Source organism: Malania oleifera, chromosome 3, assembly GCF_029873635.1.
Source record: "Malania oleifera isolate guangnan ecotype guangnan chromosome 3, ASM2987363v1, whole genome shotgun sequence".
In the NCBI taxonomy this organism is placed as follows: Eukaryota; Viridiplantae; Streptophyta; class Magnoliopsida; order Santalales; family Ximeniaceae; genus Malania; species Malania oleifera.
In genome coordinates, this window is record NC_080419.1 from 39875464 (window position 1) to 39901603 (window position 26140).

At 36.2% G+C, this 26140-nt stretch overlaps 1 long non-coding RNA gene across 5 annotated transcripts in view; it reads left to right on the forward strand.

The window, feature by feature from the left end:
- The window catches only part of LOC131152199 (uncharacterized), a 31365-nt gene that overhangs the window by 2432 nt on the left and 2793 nt on the right, over positions 1-26140 (forward strand). For 4 of the 5 annotated variants that reach the window (XR_009135886.1, XR_009135884.1, XR_009135885.1 and 1 more), the window contains exons 3-5: positions 1532-1682; positions 4105-4158; positions 11031-11092. This is a non-coding gene — a long non-coding RNA (uncharacterized LOC131152199). The remainder of the gene's footprint in view (positions 1-1531; positions 1683-4104; positions 4159-11030; positions 11093-26140) is intronic. The other variant, XR_009135887.1, reaches the window with a different exon arrangement.

Here is a 26140-nt window from a genome sequence, read left to right on the forward strand (position 1 = left end):
TTGAATTTTCTTGAAGTTCTCTAGAAAGGTAAAAATCTTGCTATTTTGGGGAGTCATTTTTCTTATTTGAATTTCCTTATTGTTTTTTAATACCTTGAAGTGAAAATTAGAATGGGGAAATTTTTTAAGCTTCTTTATTTGGATATAATTATCACTGTTATTTTTACTTGGTCCATTTTTTCCCTTGTAGATACTAAGAAAGTCTTTGGTTTTTTGGATTTGATTTCAATTTTGTAAGTACAAGTCTGGGGTATTAAGTTTAAAGGATAGTTGTTGCTCTCATTTTGTTCATATGTTTCTACAATACACAATTTAAGACTACAAAGTAAATACAATTTGTTTGTATTGTTGCATGATATTCTTAGACATGTTGCCAACATATTGTGATGTATCCATAGTACTGATTGTTTGATCTATGGGCAGTGGATATTAAATTCCAAAAAAAAAAAAAAAAAAAGAAACGCTGCCTGCTACACCTAAGAGAGTGAAATCAACTTATGACTTATAGAAATTATTTTTTTACTTATAGAAATTATTTTTTCTTACTTTTTACCCCTTTCCTATAGGATACATAATAATGGTAACATGGATATAATTTTTGACTAAATTTGCAACTTCTTTGCAACTTTCCAAGCCCCTGCAAATTTAATCACAATAAATTATGAAGAATAGATACTCATTGCTATTTGTCGCTGTCTTTTATTTCAGCAAATCTCTTGCATTATGAGACTGGTAATATGTAAGAGTTATGCTAGGTTGTAAGAGTTATGCTAGATTTTTTTTGTATTTCTTTGTTTTTTTGGGGAAATAATATTGTTCGTAGTTCGTACTACACTCTATTTATCCAGTTGATATGTTCTCAGTTTTGACTTTTGATTACCCTGGGTGAAGGATTTGCCTTTCCTTTCATACCGAGTAACCCCAGTTAGTTAATTACTTAGGGTGCTGAGTCTGCTGACCAACATTTCCACCAACTAAAGTGGGTAAACATCTGGAATTATTGAAACACCAAAAGTTTTTTTTGGGCACTTTATTATATTTTGTCTAAAATTAGCAGAAGGAAATAAATATATGAAAATGTGCTATTGATGTCACTAAAGTTTGTAAGAGTTTCAACTTTAGTTGTTTCTGTACTTCACCTCAACTTTGGAAGGCACTACTGTTAAGCTACATTTGCAAGAAATATGATTTCATTCATGTTTAACACGGTTGATTGTCTCTTGCTCTCTCACTTCAATTTTTGTCATTAGATGCTTCTTACGTTGGAATATTTTATTATGAATTACTGTTAGACTTTGATTTTTAGGATCAATTTGAGTTCAAATTTCAGATTTTCTTATCTATTAAACTTTTAAATTTTTTTTTTTTAAAAAAATGTTTGGTTGCATTGTCAGTTTAAATTGCTTAAATTTTCATTTTATTTTGATGATATAAACTAATAGCTTTATGTTTCCTCACATTGTCGTATTTTCTATTTTTTATAATACTTTTAACAACCATATTTTATGTTGTTTTATTTGTTCTTTAGCAGGAAAAATCACTGGCTACCCAAAAACAGACTGCATATTCTATGGACATTTTTCAACTTGCATTACAGTTGCATTCCTATCATAGTCATAGCCTACCGTTGTGGTCTACACGTGTCATGCTCCTCTGCTGTCATAATTGGTACTAGAGTTAAGGTGAACTGATCTAGGCTAGCATCAGAATTGTTTGTGTTTACCATGTGTTTTCTTTAATTAGGTGATCCTTGATTGTTCAAACTATTTCTTTATGTGATGCTCGTAACCTTGATCCTAAGTATTTGAATGTGGATCTTGTAAATTTCTTGTGCTTTTGTGAATGGCTAACTTTAGAGTTTAAACCCTCAGTTATAAACTATGATCATCTCTTTGACACACCACAAATTTTTCTACATATCATTACTAAATTAATAAAAAGAAAAGCAAGAGCAGATGGGTTCATTAGGAAACAAGTCCATTTGCTATTGTGGGTACTTTGAGTTTCTATCAGTAGCATATTGAATTATGATTTTTTTTTTAGTGAATTTCAGGATATAACTTTTAAGGCTTTTAAATCTTTTAGGTGACAATTTCAAATTTGAAAATATACCAAATAAAAAAAGGGTTCATTTTACAAAACTTTGGCATTTAATTTTTCTTATTTTTTTAATCATATTAGAACAATTTTTCATTTTTAATTGTATTTGATATAGAGAAAATACAATGAAAAATAAATTTTTTGCCCCTGCCCCCTTTCCCCTTTCCCATTATCATTCTTCAGGGTGTACTGAAACTGAGCAACGATGGAATCCAGAAGATTGTATAGAGAGTTTTGGATAATAACAACAATAACAAAACCAAGCCTCAAGTCCCACTAGGTGGGGCTGGCTATATGAATCCTTTTTCGCCAATTTATGCTATCATGGACAATTTCTTTGGACAGATTCAGGGCTATCAAATCCTTACTCACTATCTCCTTCCAAGTTATTTTAGGTCTAACCCTACCCCTTCTACTGCCCTCCACAATAACTAACTCATTCTTCCTCACTGGCGCACTACATGGCTTACGTTGTAAGCATGGTCTTAAATTTCCATGAAGCTGTCGAAATTTCCATCGAAATTTCCGATTTCTGTCACCTTCGAAATCGAATTGGTAGTCGATTTCCGTCTTGCATAATTTCTGTCGAAATCTCAACGAATCATCCGAAATTTATCAAAACCTCGAAATTTTAGCAAAATTGGACAAAATTTATCAAAACCTCGAGAGTGAAGTGAAATTTCTCTTTTAATTTATTTTATTGAAACAAAAGGTTATCACAAGTGCTTTTGAAATTATATGAAAAAATAAACTTATAGTAATATTTTATTTAACCATTCATGTCTAAATTATCAATATTTGTATAAATAATATTTAAATGAATTATGAATTTCATTTGCAATAAGTGAATATGTTTAATGTACATTATCTTACAAACATGTTTGATACACATACTATTTTACAACTTTTCCACCTCATACAAAACATAGATGTATTTAATTTGTAATATATTAGTCTTAAAACTTATATTTTTATGTTTGTTAACCATTTCTAAAGTTTCACAAAGAATTCCATGCTTTACTACTAGTTTCCGTTATTTTTTCAAATCGACATCAAAATCGAAATTTCCATACTTTTGGAGCTTCGAAATTTGAGTTGAAATCGAAATTTAGGACCTTGGTTGTAAGTGTCCATACCATCTGAGTTGTCCCTCCCTTATCTTATCTTCTATAAAAGCTACACCTAACTTACCTCGAATGTGTTTATTCCTCAATTTATCTTTCAGTATTATACCGCTCATCCATCTAAGTAGAGTTTTGGATAATAAGTTGACAAAATGTGATCATCCTACTGGGTTGTCAAAATTTTGATTTGGGAAGTTTGCCTTAGTGAAATTGCAAAGGATTGGAAGTATTGAATGACTTGTGAATTCAGCTTTGGAATGCACACTATTGCTATTAAGCAGTGATAATGACCTCCATTTCTTTTTGTTTGTGGTTATGGCAAATGGATTGTTCTCCTCTCTCTCTTTCCAAATAAACATGTACAAGAGTACAAAGTACCTTAAGGAACTTCCTTATTAAATATCTTAGTTGGACTTCTATGGTAGGCTGGGCAAGGCATGGCATTTGTTCTTGACTTAATAGGTCCTTAATTTTACACTGGATTTTTGGGCTTATTTGTTGTTTAGGATGCTGTTAGTGCTCTGCTATTATGGTAGTTAGGGCTGTTGTCACTTTGCATGGTAATCCAAGGACTGTGACCATGGTGATATATGTATTGTATTTTCCCTATGCCCATTTTTTTTTTGTTAATTAATATTTTCCCTCTCTTCTTTTCTTCATCTTCTTATTAAAAATTACAGATTCATTAATAATGCAGCCTCAACATATTGACGAACGTTAATAAAATGCTTAAAGTCTTTAGTTTGATCTATGCCTATTTCTATTGTGCCCTTTATTTATGAATTTTTTCCTTCACCAAATTACCTGTTAATATCTTTAGTTTGGTAGCATCACATGATCATAGTCATTTATTTTTCATTCTGTTTGTTTGCTCTGGCAGGACAGTCATGATTCCAACAATCCAAAATAAAACATAGCTGATATGATAGCTCCTGTGAGTTCATTGTCATTTTCATAATCCTAGACCCTTTACGTTTAGTACTTTTGCAATCGGAAGAACTTTTTGCTGCAAAATACCTGAAATATATCATCAAAATGACATTTTTTTGTGTCCCTCTTCCTCTTATTTTTTACCATGCAATTTTGAATACTTGAACATTCGATCATTTTTTCCTTCTTAGCTTTCGCTTGCCTTTCTGAATGAAAGTAAATAAATATCTCACCGTGCTTTGGGTTTCAATTACCTATATTGCATTTTTCATTTTTTTTTTTGTTTTTATTCTTCACCTAGAGCAGACCTGTTATGAATGAAATTCATTGATTGAATTGGGGTAGTTAAGATATTACCATATATTTTAATGGAATCTTATTTTACATATTATATTATCTTTTACATGGATATGAATAAGATGAACCACATCCAAATCTAGATGGTTACAGACAATTTTTTCTATTGAAAGGCTTAAAGATACTTGTGACAGGAAGCTTAAAACTCTAGCCTCCTGTAGAGAAGATGCATTGGAACCAGTGGACTATGCTCTTGAAGAAAATTGCCCTTTCTTGCTGCTGCCTCATGTTTGCAAGTGTTCCAGCAAAAACCTCTTAATTGTTTGAATGATGATAACGTAGTGTAGATAATACTAACTTATGCTAAGAGAACAAAAATTAATCATGGTCAGACCACCCTCATTTTCTTTGTACTGTTTGCTAAGTGAAGTGGTTATGAACCTTGATCCTCAATTTATAAAGCCAACTTTCATGTTTTCAGAACATGAAAATTTATCCAAACAGCAAGCATTTCATTCCTGCCATGATTTTTTTAATTCTTTTGTGAGATTTTGACTCTGCACATCAGAATTAGGATTTCCAGCAAAAACACTGGTTTTCGAGATCAAAAGCCTCATGAGAGGTGTGTGGACATTTGAAGAGGATATCTCTCTAAGTACTCGTTTGAGGATTCAGTGAATGCAGTTGTTAAAAGCCCAAAATTTTAGGAAGATGGACAGAAAAGGCTGAATCTTCCTTTATAGCATCCAATTTTAATCTTCTTCATCCCATAACTCAATGCTGACTTGACATCTAATTGTGCCCTATGCAAAAGCTCCAAATTCCCAAGTTTTCAATTCATTGTTTTATATTTATTTCCTCTAACAGGCATTTGAGTGTACTGGTTTGTTGGTTTGGTTGTGTAGGCTCTTCTGTGCATTGGTTCTTAATGCATTGGTTTGTTGGTTTTTTGTCTGTTAATGAGATATCTCTCAATTTGTTTCTTGTAATGCTTCTTGTTCTGTAAGTTAAGGTGTAATCTCAAGAGGGGGGTGAATTGGGTATTTTAAAATTTTTTGTGCGGAAGTTTAATCAATTTTAAAACTTATTTAACACATGCCCTAAATATTTTAATCACCACGGAGTATTTTCAGCAAACAACTATACCAATATCAATATCCCTAAATATAAGAAAGCTTAAACTTATATATGAATTTGTAATGAAATGTCAAACTATGGACAATACTTGCAGCAGATCAATATTAATAATGAATATACTCAGCCACACTAAGATTTATGCTAGAGCATGAGTGAGTAATGAATCCATACAATAAGATATCAACAGATTTAATCAAAATTAATTTAGTAACTTCAGCAAAGTTTGATTGAAATGGATATTCAAATCATTCACAGCATTCACAAATCTAAACAAACCATTCACAGCATACACTGCAGATATACTTCAATATAAATATGCTTGAAAAGTAAATGAGATAAGGGAAAGAGTGACACTGGAATTTTTTACAAGGTTCGGCAACGGTGTCTACGTCCTTGCCTCAAGCATCCCACTATGAGGATTTTACTATGTCTCCTTCTAGGCTGAGATGCCTCTCTCAATTAGTAGGCGGAGATGCCTTTTTCAAAACTCCTTCAATAGGCGGAGTCGCCTCTCTTCGTTACGTAGGTGAAGTTACCTCTCTCCTTTGCTTGGGCGGAGCACCCCACCTTTCACTAGGCTGAGTTGTCTCTCTCCTTTATGTAGGTGGAGTTACCTCTCAAGCAAGAACAGTCCTCTTGCTTGTCAATGATTCATAACCGGAACCGTTAGTTTACAAAGAAGTTGTAACAGCAGGCTTGTACAATTAAAGACTCTCTAAATAGAGTAGATGTACACAATAAAATCTAATGCGCTCTCAAAAAGGTATGGCTATGAAGCTCAAAGAGATTAAGCTAGATTTTCTGGTTTGTAAAGCTATAAACTTGAAGAAAACGAACTCAGAAAACTTTTAGTGAGGAATGGCGCAAAACATAATTGATTTTCAATAATATGTGTAATCTCTTGTCCAAAACATGTTAAGGGTTAGCTATTTATATCAACTTTTGAATTATAGCCGTTGTGCATGTTTTGGTAACTTTATATTTGAGAATTGAAAAGATTTCCGGCTGCTTGCGACACTTATCACACCGCTTCGGTCGACAGAACCATGTGTTCGGTCGCCCGAATCAATTAAATCAGGATTTTCTAACTGGCCGCGGTCATTCAGTCAACTGAACCCTTAGGTCGGTTGCTCGAACTAACACTGTCTGAACTTTAAACAATGGCAGTAGCCATTCGGTCGACTAAACCATTGGTTCGGTCGGCTGAACTCTCTGATGTCAGACCAGTTCGTTCAGACTCTTGTGTTTAGTCGACTAAGCATAAGCCTCAGGCGCCTGCACACCCTGAAATTCAATGTTCTTTATCTTTTTGATTCCAAAACTTATTTGTATCCTTTTGAAATGATATTTGGATTTTGTAAAAAATATTTTCCAAGATTTGAAAAAGGTATCTAAGTCCAATAATTTAACCTAAGAGCTTCATAACAAACACAAATTTGAGAAGTACTTACATGAGACTTATTTTATGATACACATGGAATACTATTTAAGTCTTTATGTTTTTAAGCTTGATCTTCATCCAAGCTCTTGTTCAGTAGCCATTCTTCATTTACTTGTGTTCCTCATGGCTTTACATATAATATCATTCATTGTGCTTTTAAACTTTAATATTTGTAAATACACTTGATAGCACAATTAGATGCCTTGGTTTGTCATTATCAAAACGAGATTAAGTCTTGTTAGGCCGACAATCTCCTCCTTTTTGATGATAACAAACAATGAGCTAAATGAGGTAGCCTTGATAAGGCTCCCCTTACAATAAGCATAAAACATAAAAAATAATCAATGTAGACATATTTGTTCAAGCTCAATTGTGATTAAATTCTCTTCTTTTCAAAAAAATTTCTCCTTTTTTGATTTATTTATTTTTAAACTTAGAACTTAAAGAGGTATTATATAATCAATCATACTATTTTGCCATTTGCCATATTTAAAAAATTTCATTACTCTCCTCCTTTGGAAAATACAAATACAAATTATTATTCATTTTGCTTATTCTCCCCCTTTGGACATCAACAAAAAGAGTTTCAACAAAGATTAAGTAGTATAGCACAACCTTGCAAATAGACTGCAAAAACCAACAACCATCATGCAGTTCACAAATACATGACCATCAGCAGAAGGTCACAATCAACAGTCAGCAGTTCAACATGCGTACATAGGCAGTGTTTCCAAAATAGAACTCATAAGGAGTGAAAATGAAGCATATACCATACCAGAAATCATTACATAACAAAGCTATTTTTCAATTGAATTATAATACAAAAACAAAACAAGTACCATCAAGGTACAACCAAATACAAGGATTTTAAAAAAATATCTCTCTCAATATTTTAATAGAAACGCTCATTTGATCCTCATCTATATCATCGCCACCTAATGAGCTCTCATCCTCTTCATCATCCTCGTGGTCCTCTTCTTCACTTGAGCTTTCCTCCATGAGTGCTATCCCTTTAGATAAGGAAGCGCTACCCATGTGGCTTTCAATCGTGGCGAGGCGCTGATTGATTGAACGGAAGTTTGAGTGAAAATCTTGCTGCATACCATCAAGTTGGAAGTCCATATGCTCGCGAAAATCATGAAGAGTACCTAGGATGGTGGCATAATCAGGAGGAGCAGTAACTAGACCAGCTGGAGCAGATGACTGCTCAAGGTATGGATCATCCTGAAATTCCTCCATTCATACATTTAAATCATCTCTCGGAGGTTGACAGTGTTTGGGGATCCAACCAAGTACACCAGCATGCTCATATCCCATTAGTTTGACAGTGGTTGATGAGAATTTATCTGAGGTTTTTCTTTTAATAAATAAAGTGGAAGGACGCGCTAGACCAAGATGTTCAAAGACAAGGTGAAGAGCCCCTCCATAGGGAAGAATGACTCTACGGGTCTCTTCTTTAGCGATCATCCACTTTATAATGAGAGAGGGTAGATCTGAACGTTTCCCAGTGTACAGAGACCACATCACAAAACAATCCAAATATGAATCGTGATCCCTAGTTCCGGTCTTGGGAAGGATGTTGCAAGTGATGATTAGGTGTATGATCTTGGCTTCCACAGTGAGACTTTTATTTGAAGGAGAACGACCATAATCATAGTGAGGCTCAGCTGAAACAAGCGGCAAAAATGCTTGGGGTAAAGTCATGCTCCATTATCCAAGTGGGTCCTACTCTATGACACTCAAAAGCACCACTTCGAAGATGGAACCTCGCAGCAATGCTGCTTGGGGTGAGTGTAAAGGATTTTGAAATGACTTGGGTTGTATATTGGTCATCCTCCCTTCCTAAATTTGCATAAAATAGACGTACTAAGTTCGGATACACCCCTTGGCGTTGATACATCACAAATCTTTCCCAACCTAGGTCAGCAAACCTACGAAGAATATGGGGAAAGTGTTCTTGCATAAAGGGCATGTCTAGAATCTTACCTAAGATGGGTTCCAAAGAACATAGATGCTCATTGTAGATCTTCTTAGCCCCTAGAGTCAAGAGCCAGCGTTGACTGTTCTCAGTGTCATCGTGACCTGAGGATGGATTCTTTCGTGCAATGCTTTTAGATCTTGGCATGGTTTTTTGAGTTTGGAAGCTGAGAAATCTCGAATATGGAATGTAAATCTGAGTTTGAGAGGCAAAATCGAAGTGTAGAGAGGTAGAAAGGGAAGAGACGCACGTCCGGGTGAGAGAAGAATAGGGCTCAGGGAGCTGAATTGGAAAAAGTTAGGGTTTTTCTGCGACTTAAGTTTTTATATCTGCGCGGTTCAGTTGACTGAACAAATAGTTTGGTCGCCCGAACATCCTGGAACTCCTAACTCAGTAGGCGTTCGATCGACTGGACAATGGATTCATTCGCCCTGAGCATTCAGTTGACTACTTGTTATGCTTTTAGTCGGCTGAAACACTTACTGTAGTAACCTGACCCTGAGAAAAAAAAAATATATATATATATAAAATAAATAATAATAATAATAATAAATAATAATAAATAAACATAAAATAAATAAATAAATAAAGAGATATTTTGGAGAAGATATTTTGAAAAGAGATATTTTGAGATATTTATATATAAATATCTTGGAGCAGATATTTATTTAGATTACTTAAGGGCTAAGTTAGGTTTTATTCTATAAATTCTCTTATTCTCTCTCTCTCTCTCTCTCTCTCTCTCTCTCTCTCTCTCTCTCTCTCTAAGATCCTTCGCCGTTCGTTGTCCGTTTCCAAAAACGGAGGGTATTGCGTGGATTAGAAGAGGAAACTCTATATTTTTAGTGGATCGGATTTTCGTTTCGGAGAGTTTCGGGTTTTCCCAAGAATCGAGGTAGGAATCTGATCCTAATTTTGATTGGATATTTGGATAGCAGTAGAAAACATAGTAAGGTTATGTTGTGTGGTTTTAGGTTTTCGGGTTGTCGTTTTGGACCGTTTTCGTACGAAGTTTCATTTCGAGTATAAGATAGGGGAATTTGATTACAACAGCTATTTTGGAAAACTAAACCGTTAAAAAGCTAGTTTATGTTATTATGTATGATTTAACTGCTTATTTGTGAAATTCTACCGAGTAGAAATGCCGGTTTGACGATTTTACGATTTTTGGTAAAAAAAGAGGATTTCGATGTGTGATCTCCAAATTTTACAAATATTGTTTATTTGTGTTTATACTATAGTAGGAGAGGCTCGAATCCTTTATTTATTTAGTTAAACTAAGTATATTGAATTTCTATCATTTAGCGGGTTTTTGTATCAAACTTGTGTGAAATATGTTAAAATGGAAATGAATGTATTTTCTATACTATTGATATAGAATATAGGAATGAAATTCCAATTTGTTATATTGACAATGTGATAAACAGAGGCTGGTGATACACCGAGCCGCATCAGTAAACAAAGAGGGGTAGACTGAGTGGAAAGATGCCGGTTTGAACCCGCTGGGATTTTTTCTATACTATTGATATAGGGTTCAAAAATACTTTCTTTGCAGAGTTGAAATAAACTACTGTCATATGATACGGCGCTATATCGTAGCTAGATGTACATGTGCAACCACACGTACTAAACAATGTGGGTATCAAGATGGTCGGCTAGCAGGGTGAAACCATTGGCTGATATTGGGCCAATGGAGGCAGTCGGATCGTAAGTAGGTACTCGACAGTGCCTGCATGAATAGGGCATTGGACGAGTATCAGTGCACAACCCGGGCCATGGGGTAAAACTGGTTATAGGGATATTTTGCTGTTGGTCATCTGATAAATCATAAAATGGTTGAAAGACAAATGTGGGAATTTTGTAATATGAATAATGATATAACTAATGCATTACTGTATTGAAAATATTTGATTTATATTTCAGATGTTGAATGAAAATATGCATGTATGCAGTCACACACTGTTGTAACTCCTTCTTCCTTACTGAGAGGTGTCTCACCCTATCATACAACCTTTGTTTTCAGGTCCATCAGTGCGTCAGTCCTAATAGCTAAAAGGATTGGGAGATTGTTTTTGAACAGCTTACGTAAGCATCTGAATCATGTAGTAAATCTTAGATGAAGTTCCTTTTTGGAGGGTTGTAATAATGAGAATTGTTCTAAGTCCGAAATATGTAAATTATGGATGTGTTAGTGAACTCTGGTATAAGTATAGTAGAAATCCCAATGGATGTTTATGTTTTTCCGCAACATTTACATCATTATTATGTATGTTTTACACTCGTATGTCCTTGTTTAGGGCAAGTTTTTTCCATATCTTGAATAGGTATAGATATTATGTAATGAAAGAGTGACACTTGGGTCCGTATAAAGGGCCGGGTCGTTACACTTACAACTCTCAGCGACCAGGTTCAATAGATGTTCGGTCGACTGACCTTCACCCTTTGGTCGCCTGAATGTCTTGGATTTCCAAAAATTCAAAATTAGCTTGCAATAATCAAGGTGATGAACCAAATCTCTTCAAACACTTTCCTTACATATGATGAGCTTGATTTGCTTCAAGTTTTTTTAAGATCATTCATTTTGCAAACATCCATATAAGATCTCCATTTTGCCAAACAAGAACAATATTATGATTGGTTAAGGTCTGAATGGTTTTCCAATTTAGCTTAATTGAATCCTTGTGCAACCATTGTAGACTTGTTGAGGCCAACAATGCCATTTTCATACTCATTTAGTTCCGATACTTATGTGATCAATAGGTCGAGGAACTAACTTTCAAGCTTTTCTTAACTCATTTCATTTTTTATTTGCATCACACATTTTCTAGGTTCCAAGGTGCAAAATGATTATCTGTGTTTTGAAATAAAAAGCCTATAGTTACCCTATGTAGAGATTCACTAAGTGTTTAAAAAAAAAAATAGGAGCTGAATAGGGAGTATGGACTTCTGTAGAAGATAAGCCTAATATTTTCATGCTTGTGAATTAAGCATGATAAGCAAATTCTAACCATTTAGACACTGAGTATTTTGGAGTGATAATGTCTTTTGGATTTATGTGAAGACAAATCCCTTTTCACTTCTAAGATAGCATGCTCTCTTATCCCTTGAGCTATAGCCAATACTTTCATGCATTTACCAATCAACATAGTTAAGAGGATGTATTAGATTTTTCATTTGAATTCCTTATATTGGCTTAACTCTCTAAGATTTCTTAGTGTAGTAGATACATGTACGAGGATTTGACATTTTAAGCATATTCCACTATCAGAGCATTATTAAAGTTATTACTAAACTTCTTCATTTTGACATGGTTGAATCGACTTAAATCCTGAATAGATTACTAATCCTAAGTTCAAAGGAAGAATTATTTTAAAAATTAGGTCATTCTTTTCGGTACCCATTCTTCTTTGGGTCTTAAGGGGTTAGTACTAGATGATTCTTTGATTCTCCAAACCTGTTTGGTTTTCACACTTTTTCTTTTAAATGGACAATCAAATTTGATATGACCCTTCTTTTTACATAGGAAGCACATAGTGTGAGTATAAGCATGTGACGAAGTGCTAGCATACAATTTTGACTCTTTTGCAAAGTACCTCATATAGAGATTTTTTTTTTCTTGTTCTCTTTGCCATTGAATCTGATGCCTTCTTTGTTTAAGGTCATCTTTTGTGAACCTATCAGCTTATCAAAGTTCTCTTTATCACTTGGAAAGTTATGGATTATCCTAGCATAGTATTCCACCTTGCTTTCTAAGTTTGTTATTTTCAGATCCTTCTCATTTTCAATAGTAGTTTGGGATTTGAGGTCTTTTAGCTCTTTCGTCACTTTTTCAGTCTTATTCTCTAACCTCTGGATTTTTAAGTCTTTTTCCTTTTCAACAATAGTTTGAGATTCTAAATCTTTCACTAAGGCTTCATTCTCATTTTTCAATGAAGTGTATCGTTTAGTCATCTTGACTATAATCTTATGAACCTTAAATAATTCTCTTTGTAGTTCTTCATAAGATGACATACTTTCATCATTGGATTCATCATATGAATCATCACAAGTTTCATTACATGAGTTCGAAGAGGAACTTTGTACTTCATCGTTGTCCCATGCCATAAGGCAGACGTTAGCAACCTCTTGGTCGCTTGATTCACCTCCTGAACTACTTGAACTTAAATTGTCCCAGGTAGTAGCCTTCACTGCCATTTTCTTTTTCTTCTTAGTATCCCTTTTGAGTAATGGACGCTCTGGTTTATAATATCTGACCTCCTTGCAGTTGTAGCAAGTAGGTGGTTCTACTTTGGATTCTCTTCTTCTTGACTCTCCTTTATCCATCTTGGAGTCCTGGAATTTTCTTGTAAATTTCTTATTCTTTTTAAGGGATTTTTTGAATCTCTTGGTTATAAAGGCTATGTCATTTACATTCATCTCCTCTTCATCTTCATCACTACAGCTTTCCTTAGAAGTTTAAAGGGCGATGAATTTCTTGGCTTTAGGATTTTCACTAGCTCTTTCATTTATAGCAATCTCATATGTGAGAAGTGACCCTATAAGCTCATCTAGAGTCATTGCCTTCAAATTCCTACCTTCAGCTATGACTGTAGCCTTAGGTTCCCAAATAGATGGGAGTCCTTTAAGAATTTTCCTAATTATTTCATAGGTAGGGTAATTCTTTCCTAGAGCATTCAGGGAATTTATAATATGAGTCAACCTAGTATACATACTAGATATGGATTCTTCTAGGCTCATTCTAAAAGCTTCATACTCACTAGTGAGCATGTCTATCCTACTATCCCTAACATTTACAGTTCCCTCATAGGTTATTTCCAAATTCTCCTGAATTTCTTTGGCACTCTTGCAGCCCATTATTCTATTAAATGTGCTTGCATCTAATGCACAATATAGGGCATTCATTGCACTCGAGTTGATTTGCATTTGTTTCATATCTATCTCATTCATTTCACTTTCCTCCTTAGGAACTTCTTTACTTTCGGTAAATTTAGTAGACATGTAGTTTCCTTGGACAACAACTCTCCAAGCCCTCCAATCCATTGTTTGTAAAAGGATTCTCATCCTTTGTTTCCAGAAGGTGTAGTTAACATTGCAAAATATTGGAGGCCTTGCATAGGATTGACCTTCACCGCATGGGGACACACATAGGTTTGCCATTTAGACCTTTGTGCAACTACCTATAAGGGTTTATTGCAACCTATGCTTTGATACCAATTGTAAGTTAAGGTGTAATCCCAAGAGGGGGGATGAATTGGGTATTTTAAAATTTTATGTGCGGAAGCTTAATCAACTTTTAAACTTATTTAACACGTGCTCTAAATATTTTAATCACCACAAAGTATTTTCAGCAAACAACTATACCAATATCAATATCCCTAAATATAAGAAAGCTTAAACTTTTATATCAATTTGTAATGAGTCACGAACTATGGACAATGCTTGCAACAGATCAATATTAATAATGAATATACTCAGCCACACTAAAATTTATGTTGAGTAATGAATCAATACAATATGATATCAACAGATTTAATCAAACTTAATTTAGTAAATTCAGCAAAGCTTTATTGATATGGATATTCAAATCATTCACAGCATTCAAAAATTTAAACAAACAATTCACAGCATACACAACAGATATACTTCTATATAAATATGCTTGAAAAGTAAATGAGATAAGGGAAAGAGTGACACCAGATTTTTTTACAAGGTTTGGAAACCATGCCTACGTCCTTGCCTCAAGCAACCCGCTATGAGGATTTTACTATCCCTCCTAGGCGGAGATGCCTTTTACAAAACTCCTTCAATAGGCAGAGTCGCCTCTCTTCGTTACGTAGGTGAAGTTACCTCTCTCCTTTGCTTGGGCGGAGCACCCCACTCGTTAACTAGGCCGAGTCGTCTCTCTCCTTTACGTAGGTGGAGTTACCTCTCAAGTAAGAACAGTCCTCTTGCTTGTCAATGATTCACAACCGGAACCGTCAGTTTACAAAGAAGTTGTAACAGCAGGGTCATACAAATAAAGGCTCTCCAAATAGAGTAGATCTACACAATAAAATCTAATGCACTCTCGGAAAGGTATTGCTATGAAAAGCTCAAAGAGATTAAGCTAGGTTTTTTGGTTTGAAAAAATTATAAACTTGAAGAAAACAAACTCAGAAAACTTTCAGTGAGGAACGATACAAAACACAATTGATTTTCAATAATATGTGTAATCTCTTGTCCAAAACATGTTTAGGGTTAGCTATTTATATCATCTTTTGAATTATAGCCATTGTGCATGTTTTGGTAACTTTATATTTGGGAATCAAAAAGATTTTCGGCCGTTTGTGACACTTATCGCAGTGCTTTGGTCGACTAAACCATGTGTTCGATCACTTGAACCAATTAAATCAAGACTTTCAAACTAGCAATAGTCATTCGGTCGACTCACCTTGACGTTCGGTCGCTTAAACCTGTTCGGTCAACTGAACTCTTAGGTCGGTCACCAACAATGTCTGTACTTTAAACAATGGCAGTAGTCATTCAGTTGATTGAACCATTGGTTCGGTCACCCGAGCTCTCTGATGCCAGACTAGTTTGTTCAGACTCTTGCATTCGGTTGAATGAGCATAAGCCTCAGGCGCTCGAACACCCTGGATTCAATGTTCTTTATCTTTTTGATTCAAAAACTTATTTGTATCCTTTTGAAATGATATTTGGACTTCGTAAAAAATATTTTCCAAGATTTGAAAAAGGTATCTAAGTCCAATAATTAAACCTAAGAGTTTCATAACAAACACAAATTTGAGAAGTACTTACATAAGACTTATTTTATGATACACAAGGAATACTATCTAAGTTCTCGTGTCTTTAAGCTTGATCTTCATCCAAGTTCTTCTTCAATAGTCATTCTTCATTTACTTGTGTTCCTCATGACTTTACATATAAACATCGTTCATTGTGCTTTTAAACTTTAATACCTTTAAATACACTTGATAGCACAATCAGATGGCTTGGTTTGTCATTATCAAAACGAGATTAAGCCTTGTTAGGCCAACATGTTCTACTCTTTTACTTTCTTATTATTGATCCTACACTGAGTGCCCAATTGGTATCAGAGCCATGACAACTTAAAGACCCATTCGGGGCCTCCATCACTCAAGGAGTGTTGGATCTCCTTGCTCATCTCAGAGGTTCTTGTTCTAACTCAGTATGCTCTGTCGTTGCCACATCTCATGTGGATCTTCCACATCATAACAGTGATGAACAAAGCCAAACATAAAACTCCTTTCCAAGCACTCCTTTTTGTTGAAATTATTAGAGAATGACCTAAGGTGCCCTTGACATGTTGAAAGGCTATTGATGTAGGATGAAAAGCGGCTATTTGGGTGGATCATTTCCATTCAATTTGGAGGCCCATGTCAAAGAATAGGGTGAATGGTTTATTGGGTCTAAAACCCAAGTATGCTTAGTTATTTAGTTGTTTTATCTGTATAGTTGCTTGTATTAGGATTATTTAAGTTGGGGGCTTCTTTGTAGTAATTGTGTATTCTAGGGTTATGTTTGTAATGTAATGTAGTTTTAGGGGTATGTGTGTAATTTCATATGTTTTAGAGGCTGTCTTATAAATAGTTTGAAAACCTAGGCAGCTGTTGATGAATTTGAATTGTTAATTGACTATAAGTTCCCCCTAGTTTCTCCTCTCTCCTCCCTTCCCTTCCTCTCTTCTAATTTCTCCATGGCTGTAGAACCTTGATGCCATTTGGTATCAGAGCCGACCCATGATCTCCATTCTTTCATTTCAGTCCACCCATTCTCCCTAGCTCCTCCTTTTCTCTTCTTCTTCTTCCTTCTCTTCTTCTTTCTTCTCTGTTTCTGATCTCCTGTTCTGTCCATAATTCTTTGCTACCCAGCAGCAGTCTGCCCTCTTCTTCTTGTCTGTTTCTCTTCTCCTTCTCTTCTTTTTCTTATCTTATTTCTCTCCCATAATCTCTCACCTCTCTCATTTCTAAATTCTGTGGCTGTCTCTTGGCAGTTTCTGGCAGTGTCTGGCATTTTCTGGCAGTTTCTGTCCAGTAACTCCTCCAACCTCCCATCTTCTTCTTGTCTCTCCTTCAGTTTTTTAATTCTCTCTCCCCCTCAATTTATGAAATTCAGTTAAGCCAAAAAAAAAAAAAAAAAGAAGAAAAAACTGAAAGCAGTTTTGCAGTTTCAGAACTTTTTAGAAAATTCCAGCCGTGTCCCCATTTCTTCAAACACCACTTTCCAGCCACTGTTCTGCAACGCCACCCATACCACAAAAAACAGAACCCCCCAAAACCTCTTCCCTCAAGATTTCATCAACAATCGACCAGCTGTGAAGCCCCACGCTCCACCTGAAGTTCTCCAGGCGCCACCCCCTTCAAAATCCACCATTTCTGGCGTTTTTGCTGACACATTACGACCACCATTTGACTCACCACCCTTCGATCTACCACTCACCAGAAAATCATTGCTGGAAAGTCGCAGCCGGCAACTCACGCGCTCCATGCACCGGGGACCAAGTGGGATTCTGCTGGACTTCCCTCCTGCTGCCAGAATCACGAGAAATTGGTTCCCAGCCATGAGAAATTGGTGTTTTTTCATCATATTTTGATTGTAGCATGATATTTTGGTTCCTAACTTGAAATTATGTAAGCAAGCTTGATAATTTGGAATGAAACCCTAGAAATTGTCGTTGCCAGCATCAAAATTCAAATTTTGTTGCTGCTATTTGTGAGTTTTTCTAGAGAATTTGTTTCATTTTCGCATGATACTCAAGATTCAAGGTGACTTGAAGATTGTTCTTAAATTATTGAAACTGAAGTTCGTGATTTGCTTCATATAAGTGCATCATGGTGACAAATGTTGAATTGTCTGCAAAGGTGGAGTTGTTATCCGGTAGGGTACAAAATATGGAAAATGCTTTGGAGACTATTATTGGTGCTTTGAATAGGCTAACACCCAAAATTGCAGCCTTAGGTAAAAGGCCCATGGAATTTCCTACTAAAATGGATGGTGGGATAGATGCTGTCCCTCATGCTTTTGAGTTGTGTGAAGGCTGAAATAATTATTTGAGTAAGGGAATTAAACTAGAAGTCTCAGATTTTAATGGAGATGGTTCTCCTGATGAATTTGATGATTGGGTGTATTCGTTGGAGAACTATTTCCGATGGCATATCATGAATGAAGCTAGAAAGTTGTACTTTGCTGAATCAAAATTGAAGATAACTACTTGAATTTGGTGGATTAAACAAAGGGAAATCTTTAGAAGGAGGAGATTTGGTGAGATTACAACATGGGATGAGATGAAGTGAGCCATGTAGGAGCAATATGTGTCTCCCGATTTTCAGCAGTGTGTTCATATCCAACTCTTTGATTTGAAGCAAGAAGAAAAGACAGTGATGGAGTACACTAGTAGATTCTATCATTTGGCTACTCGTGCCAATATAGAATGGAAAGAGGATGTTATGATAGCTTTGTACAGAAAAGGTTTGAAGCTACTATTTCATCCAAACTTGCTGCATGTCGTCTCATCATAGTTGTGGATGCAACATAGGTTGCCACTCAGATTGAGGAGGACATGCAACACAATCCTCCTAGAGCTACATCAGCCCTTCAATTTGAGAAAAGTACTAGTGGAGTGGTATGAGAGAAGACATTTGAGCAATTGGGTAAAGGTGTTCAGACTAATACCTCTTGGAAGACTCCCGAGCATTCTTGAACAACTTCTAAGAGCCAACCATCTCTCAAATGCTTTAAATGTCAAGGTTTTAGACATCGAGCTGCACAATGTCCTAACCAATTCATGGCTGTTGTAGAAAAGGAAGAAGAAGAAGATGATGATACTCAAGTAGTTGAAGCTGAAATAGAAATTCCAAGTGACTTAGATGATGATGGCAATTTGAGAAACTGTTTAGTGCTTCGACATGTGCTCTCTTCCCACAAGGTTATAAAGAGAGACGATTGGAGGCGGACCAACATATTTCAAACTCAAAGTGATATGTCAAAAACAACTTTGTACTTTGGTTATTGATACTAGTAGTTGCACAATTGTAGTCTAGAAGAAGCTGTGAAGAAGTTAAATTTGGAAGTGGTGCCTCATCTCGAACCATACAAAATTGCTTGGGTGAATAATACCAACTGGAAGGTCCATGATCACTGCTTACTTACCTTCAAGATTGATTCCATTATGGAGATAGTGCAATGTGATATCCTTGTTCTCAAAATTTGTCATATTCTTTTGGGTTGACCATGGTTATTTGATAGGAAGGTGAAGCATGATGGATATGAGAATTCTTATTCTCTCTCCATTAACAAAAAGAAGTATAAGTTGATGCCATCACGAATTCTTCCACTCACCAAGCTAAAGTGTACTGCTGTTTCCTTTCTTATGAAACTAGATGACTATTCATGGTGATGGGCTCCTTGGTATTTTCTTCTACTTGATGGAGTTGAGTTCTTTCTGGAAGGAGGGACTTGATGTAGGACAACAAGCGGTTATTTGGATGGATCATTTCGACCCAATTAGGAGGCCTATGTCAAAGCATAGGGTGAATGGTTTATTGGGCCCGAAACCCAAATGTGCTTAGTTATTTAGTTGTTTAAGTATATGTGTGTAGTTGCTTGTATTAGGATTATTTATGTTGGGGGATTGTTTGTAGTAATTGTGTATTCTAGGGGTGTGTTTGTAATGTAATGTAGTTTTAGGGGTATGTGTGTAGCTTCATATGTTTAGAGGCTGTCTTATAAATAGTGTGTAAAAGCCATGATGTAGGCAGTTGTTGTTGAATTTGAATTGTTAATTGAACGTGAGTTCCCCCCCCCCCCCCCCCCCCCCCAAGTATCTCCTCTCTCCTCCCTTCCCCTTCCTTCCTCTCTTCTAATTTCTCCATGGCTGCAGAACATTGATGCTGCCCCTGCATCAGCTATGAGGAGACTGTGTTTTGGTTAGGCAAAGCTGGCTTCTCTGATGATAGATATGGAATAGGAATACTTGATTCAGTGCTTTATAACTTCATAAATTGAGCAAGAGATCCAATCATTCATGGGTAGTGAGAAGAGATTCTGAGCATATCAATTAAGTAACCATGTTTTTTGAGCTATGATCACTCTGTCTCTATCCTTAAACTCTTCTCCTAGATCTTCATCTGTGTTCAACTTATATCGTCTTGACTACATTTATGAGGTAGATTATGTCCCTGAAGATGGTCTAGTTCCCCAAACCAAAAATCTCCAGATCACAAACTCATACTATGTCTATGACAAAACCAAGCATCCTTTAGCCCTTCTCAAGAAGATCACTGGTAAGACTACCAAACGAAGAGGTGTTAAGGAGATTATCGAAACTTGAACTTTTGATTCCCACCAACTTTTAGCAACCGAACCAGAACAGATTGTCAACCTAGAGTTCCTTTGGATCTTCCATGAAGGTATCGTAACCAATGATACACCCATATTTACATAGGTGCGGTCAAGATATACCCTACTTTCAATGGGAGGAAAGGTCTCCCTGTTTGCTCTAAAATTGTGCTCCTTGACTTGAAGTTATGCAAGTACGAGCATGCTTGCATTGACACTATGCAAACGACATTGAATGCAGGAGTTGTTAGCTTCAGTCTTAACTAATTTCTGCATGTATTTATCAGAGCTGAATATGAGAACTACTCTCAAGGTTTAGGTCTAGATTGTGGGAGCACCCCAAATCTCTAATTCCGTTGCAATCACTCTTCATCACCAGATGGTCTACAAACTCCAAAATCATTCTTTTGATTTGGCAAACCCCAAGAAAATTAGGATGTTCTCTTTGTTAGTTGTGATACCACCTTTGTACCAAGCCATGTCCATATTCCAAGACAATTACCTAGAGAGGAGCTACTCAAGCTCCTTTCAGAATCTTGGACTATCGAGTATGAATAGCTACATCACATCCCCAAACCATTTATTTTTCATGACCCTGTCTATAAAACCATGCAAAGTGGTGATGTTCATGTCTCCTTTCCAAACAGCCAACAATTTATGTCAGACTCAAATTCCTAGCATGTCTTTACTAGCATGATGATTCAACCTCATCAAAAGTCACCAACCTTTCCAAGTAAGCAAAAGGGTACCTTAGATCTGTCTGCTTTAACATCTCTAGGATTTCTTGTCCTAATCTCGTGCTTCAAGAGAGATGGCCGCCCAGTCTACAAACCCACGGCCAGAAATGGCTATAAATGGTTTGATGTTGATTGCACATGTGAAGAATGCCCGATGGACCCCTTGTATGATTCTGAAGAGGAAAACAAAGGAAGGTGGAAAAAGAAGAAAAATGTCCAACAAAAGCTGAAAAAGAGATACGAAAATGGAGACCCAATAGTTGGTTTGCTGGGAGCCTAGGAGAACCATTAGACAAGTTTGACTATTATGTCAAGTATGGAGAAAAAGATGAACACGATGATCTTCCTTAAGTGAACATGTTATGACCTTCAAATTATGATGGTGATTTCCCACCATTAGAATATGAAGAGACAAGGTCCAGGAAAAAAAAACATTCCTAGAAGGTCAGAGATCCAATTATCGTCAACCCAGACAGATCTACTAAACAAGTTTCTCTAGTTGAAGCAACTCTCAACTGGCAATCAGAAAATGCCCTTGCATAGTAAAAGATGTTGCAATAAATCGTTGACAACCAAAGAGAGCTTGCCAACAAAGTTAAGAATAAATTTGATATTACAGTGATTCTTATTGATAAATGCCATAATCATAATTAGAGGATTCATGAAGAACTGATGCAAATGATCCAACACATATTGGCGTTTTCATTTGCGTTCAAAAAGAAAGAAGCAGAAATGGAACATCTTAAAGCTCAGCTAAATTCTTTTAAGCAGAGCCAGCAATAACAACACAGATAGGCAAGAATAGATTCACATATTTTTCCATCCACTCTAGCATTTAGCTCTCCTTAACTAATGTACCAGCCTATATTGATGTAAGCTTTCTTTAGAGGTAGCAACTCTTTTCTTCATTTGAGAAAGAGGCAACGTACTCAGCAGTCGACCAAAACCCAAAGGGTTGAAACAATGGCAACCTTCATAATATAGAAAAGGGACAAACAAGAGGTTGGTAAGCCAAGCATTCCAGACCAAGAGCTGCACATTGAAGTTTTGGAGAGAGAAAATTCAATTTCTAGGTTGTTAATAGCAATGGTTGATCCTTCACAAAGACACCTCGAAGAAGTGTCAAAAGAAGAAATATGCTTCCTACACATCCCATCATGATAGAGGGTGAACTACCTGAGTGCTTATCTGAAGAAGAAATACAGCCTCCCAGAGCCACCATGTTGACCCAGCGATCTACTCATAAATCAGAATATGATGAGGGTACTATTGATGAGGGAATGGATGACAACATTAATCTCTTAAAGAACTCCTCATTTGCCACCCGAAAGCAATGCTCAAATGGTCCAAATGGTAATGGACCAACCATCTCCTTGGAAGGAATCCCACCAAATTAGTGGAGGAATAAAATCCTTTAGTTCCATGCCTGGTGTATGGTAGAATTAATGAAAGAAGAGATCGCACTAAAAGAAGTCATTGGAAGGGTTGTCTGTAAGTTTGTTGGTAGACTCAAAATAAGGTGGATAAATCTTGGTGACTATTGGCAATTATAGATATCAAAAGTTCCAAATCTTTGTATCTTCATCTTCATAATCATTGAAGAATTCTGTGGAACATAGGAAGACCATGTTACCAAGCCAGGGAAGAATATATGAAGATCAAATGTTGTTCTCTTAAAAGAAAAGATCTTGAGAAGCATTCTAATCTCAACTTCGAAAGATATTACATTCTTTGTAAACTAGATGATATCAATCTCAAGCAAGCGTATTTCAACAGCCTGTCTAATCCATTAGGAGAAGAAGTTCTCCGAGAACTCCAAATGAGTGGAAAAAGACTTGAAAATACTTCCTTTGGCAAAATCTATCAAAATGCTCTCATGAATCCGGATGCACTTTGTAGAAAATATGACATGTATAGAAGAGTCTAGAAAGCAAGCATGAAGATCCAAAAAATGCAAAAGAAAATATCTCCTTATCAAATGCAAAGGGGATAAGTAGTGTTTTTGTTCAATAGGGGAGAAAGAAGATTTCTATCTTCCTAGAAAACCTAGAAGATCTAAGCATAAAGATAAAAGCTAAATATATCTGAGAAAGAAGAAACATAGGAAGTACCCTAAAGGTCATCGATGTTGCATCTACAACCAAAAGCGGCTTTATGCAAAGAAATGTCTTCAGAGACAAAGGAGAGTTACGCTAATCTAGATGGGGCACAACATCTAAGACTAGGATTTAGATGATGACATTGAGTCCGTTTTCTTTTTAGATGATCACCAAAACAAGGAATCTATCTTGGCTTTCCAGCAAAATGAGCAAATTGACTTATCAAATTCTTCAGACGAGGAAGATGAAGATTTCAAGTGCTATTAGATTGATCCAAGACAGGAATATTCCTATATTGAATCTATAAACAATGAGTATTATTTGGTAGCATCAATAAACGGTGAAGTTCATAATCTCTGTTTCATACAAGAGTCATTGTCAACACAATTCAAGAACAGGGACTACGTTCCATCTTCTGCTCCAGTTTGGGTACTAGCCGATAAGTACTCAAAACCGATTAAAGTCATTGCATTTTTTGACATAGTACTAGCATGTGGTTTCTTGAAATCGAGCATTCTTCCAAAAGACAAAGGGAAGCTATGCAATTAGGGTTTCAAACTAGCAAATGGAGAGCATTTTGAGGTCAAAGTAAAGAGTGTTCCGATTTACGTTAAGCTCCATTTAGGTTGCTTTATTAAAGTCGCATTCTTTGGATCAAATCTTTCTAACAAAGATTTACTTATTGGGTTCAATATTATCCAACACTTATACAAAGTTTAGTGGATGAAACAAGGGCTAAAATTTAAGTTGTATCTCTTGCAGTGGACCAAAACTCCGAATCCCTTCCATATCACTTAGACCTTGGAAGAAGTAAGAGCCCAACCGATCCACATAAGTTGTGCGGACAGTCATAGTGAATTCTTGAAGAAGTGTTCAAAGCCACTTTGGATGAATTCTGAGTTTTTGTTAGCCTTCCATTCCAGAAAATGAAGATATAAACCCAACGAAGGCAAGTTACAAAGGGATGAATCCATAACACTGCTCATTAGCCCAAATTGAATTATCTCAGTTGCAAGGAGGACTGATTGAGCCCACTAAGTCACAATGAGTTTGTGAGGCTTTCTATGTCAAAAAGAAGGCTGAGCAGACAGAGGTAAGCTAAGACTTATCATTAATTATTAGCCCCTCAACCACTTCCTTGGAGATGATATATTTTCATTACCGAATCAGGCCGGTCTGTTTTCACAACTATGTGAGGCTTAAATCTTCTCAGTGTTTGATCTAAAAGAGGGCTTTTGGCTATTGGGGTATCCATCCAAAAGATCGGCCCAAGACAACATTCTATATCCCAACTTTCATTATCAATGGACATTCATGTCATTTAGGCTTAAAGTAGCACCCTCTATCTTCCAAAAGGCAATGATCAAGATATTCCAGCCTATCCTTCACCATGTGTTGATCTATATTGATGAGATCCTCCTTTTTTCAAATGATATGGCATCCTATGCGAGGCTTTTGAATAAGTTTTAAAGAGATAATTGCACATTAAGGGATTATGCTACTTGAAAAGAAGAATGATCATCGGGGTTGGAGCTATTGACTTCCTTGGGATGAAAATTAGCAAAGGAAAATATGAAAAACAACCACATATTATGAAACATAATCAACACTTTCCCGGATAGTCAGATGACGACTAAGCAACTGTAGTGGTTTCTTCGTATAGTCAATTACATGGTAGACTTTGTCCCAAAGTTGGTAGTCTACACAGCACCACTCCATCAACTTTTGAAAATGAAAGACGTGCCCCCTTGGCAATTCAAGCACATAGAGGCAATAAGGTCGCTTGAAGAAATGACTATGCGATTGCCACGACTCAAGATCCCTAACAAAGGTAGAAGAATCTTGTAGATTGATGCAAGTGATAATTCCTAGGGTGCAACCTTAATTAAAGAAAAGAATGATGGGACTAGACATATTTGTGGCTACAAGAGTGGAGCATTCAAAGAATTTGAATTACGTTATCACTCCACCTTCAAAGAGGTCTTGGCGGTGAAAAGAGGAAATGAAAAGTTTGAATTCCGTCTGATTGGACATATCTTTATAGTTAAGACGGACATGTCATCTTTTCCAAAGATGATACAATTCAAGCAAAAGATCCTCCTGCAAGGACATTTCTTAGATGGGCAAATTGGTTCTCATAGTATAAATTCAAAGTGGAACATATCAAGGGAAAGCACAACATCCTGAGTGACTTTCTCTCAAGGCCAACCAATCTCCAAGTCTACTCCATTATGGTTTCCTCAACCTTTTTAGGTTCACTTAGTTTCATAAAATGAGTCCAGAGCCTTCCCAATGAAATTCAAGACAATATCCTTTGCCACACCATTGAAAAGGGCGACAACAAAATGATCCAAGGTCTTCAATCCATTCTCCTTTCCAATTATGGATTGGTTGACACACCATTAAAATACCTAGACTAGCATTCACTGTGCCCCTACATTAATGGCCTCATCACTGTCCTACTAAACTTTCCTAAAAGAGATTTTCCTTCTCCTTTGGTATCTAGCTAGAACATACCTCATTGGTATGGTTCTCCACAAGCCATGGACTTACGTATTCATCACAAACTGAAGGCAAAGGCCTGAGCAGTACAGATATTTCAAAGATGATTCCCTATTCTTCCAAACTGAGGAACAGTGGGTCGAATAACTTGATTTCATGACCAAGTTCCAATACTTATTGGTCACTTTTCATCTCAGCGGTGAAATATAGACACACGAGAGAAATAGATATCTCAATATTCTCCCTACACGCGAAAGGGTTCGTACCTTCAAGAAAAACCCATTCGCAGATTTACACCTGGCAGCGCCCCATTAGGTCGAAACAAGAAAAAACATGTGCTATCTAAACAATGTTGGTCCAGAAAAATTGGTGCAAGATTTGTTCAACCCGGTGCATTACCAGGATGAAAAAAGAGTCAAAAATAGTCGTTACTTAGT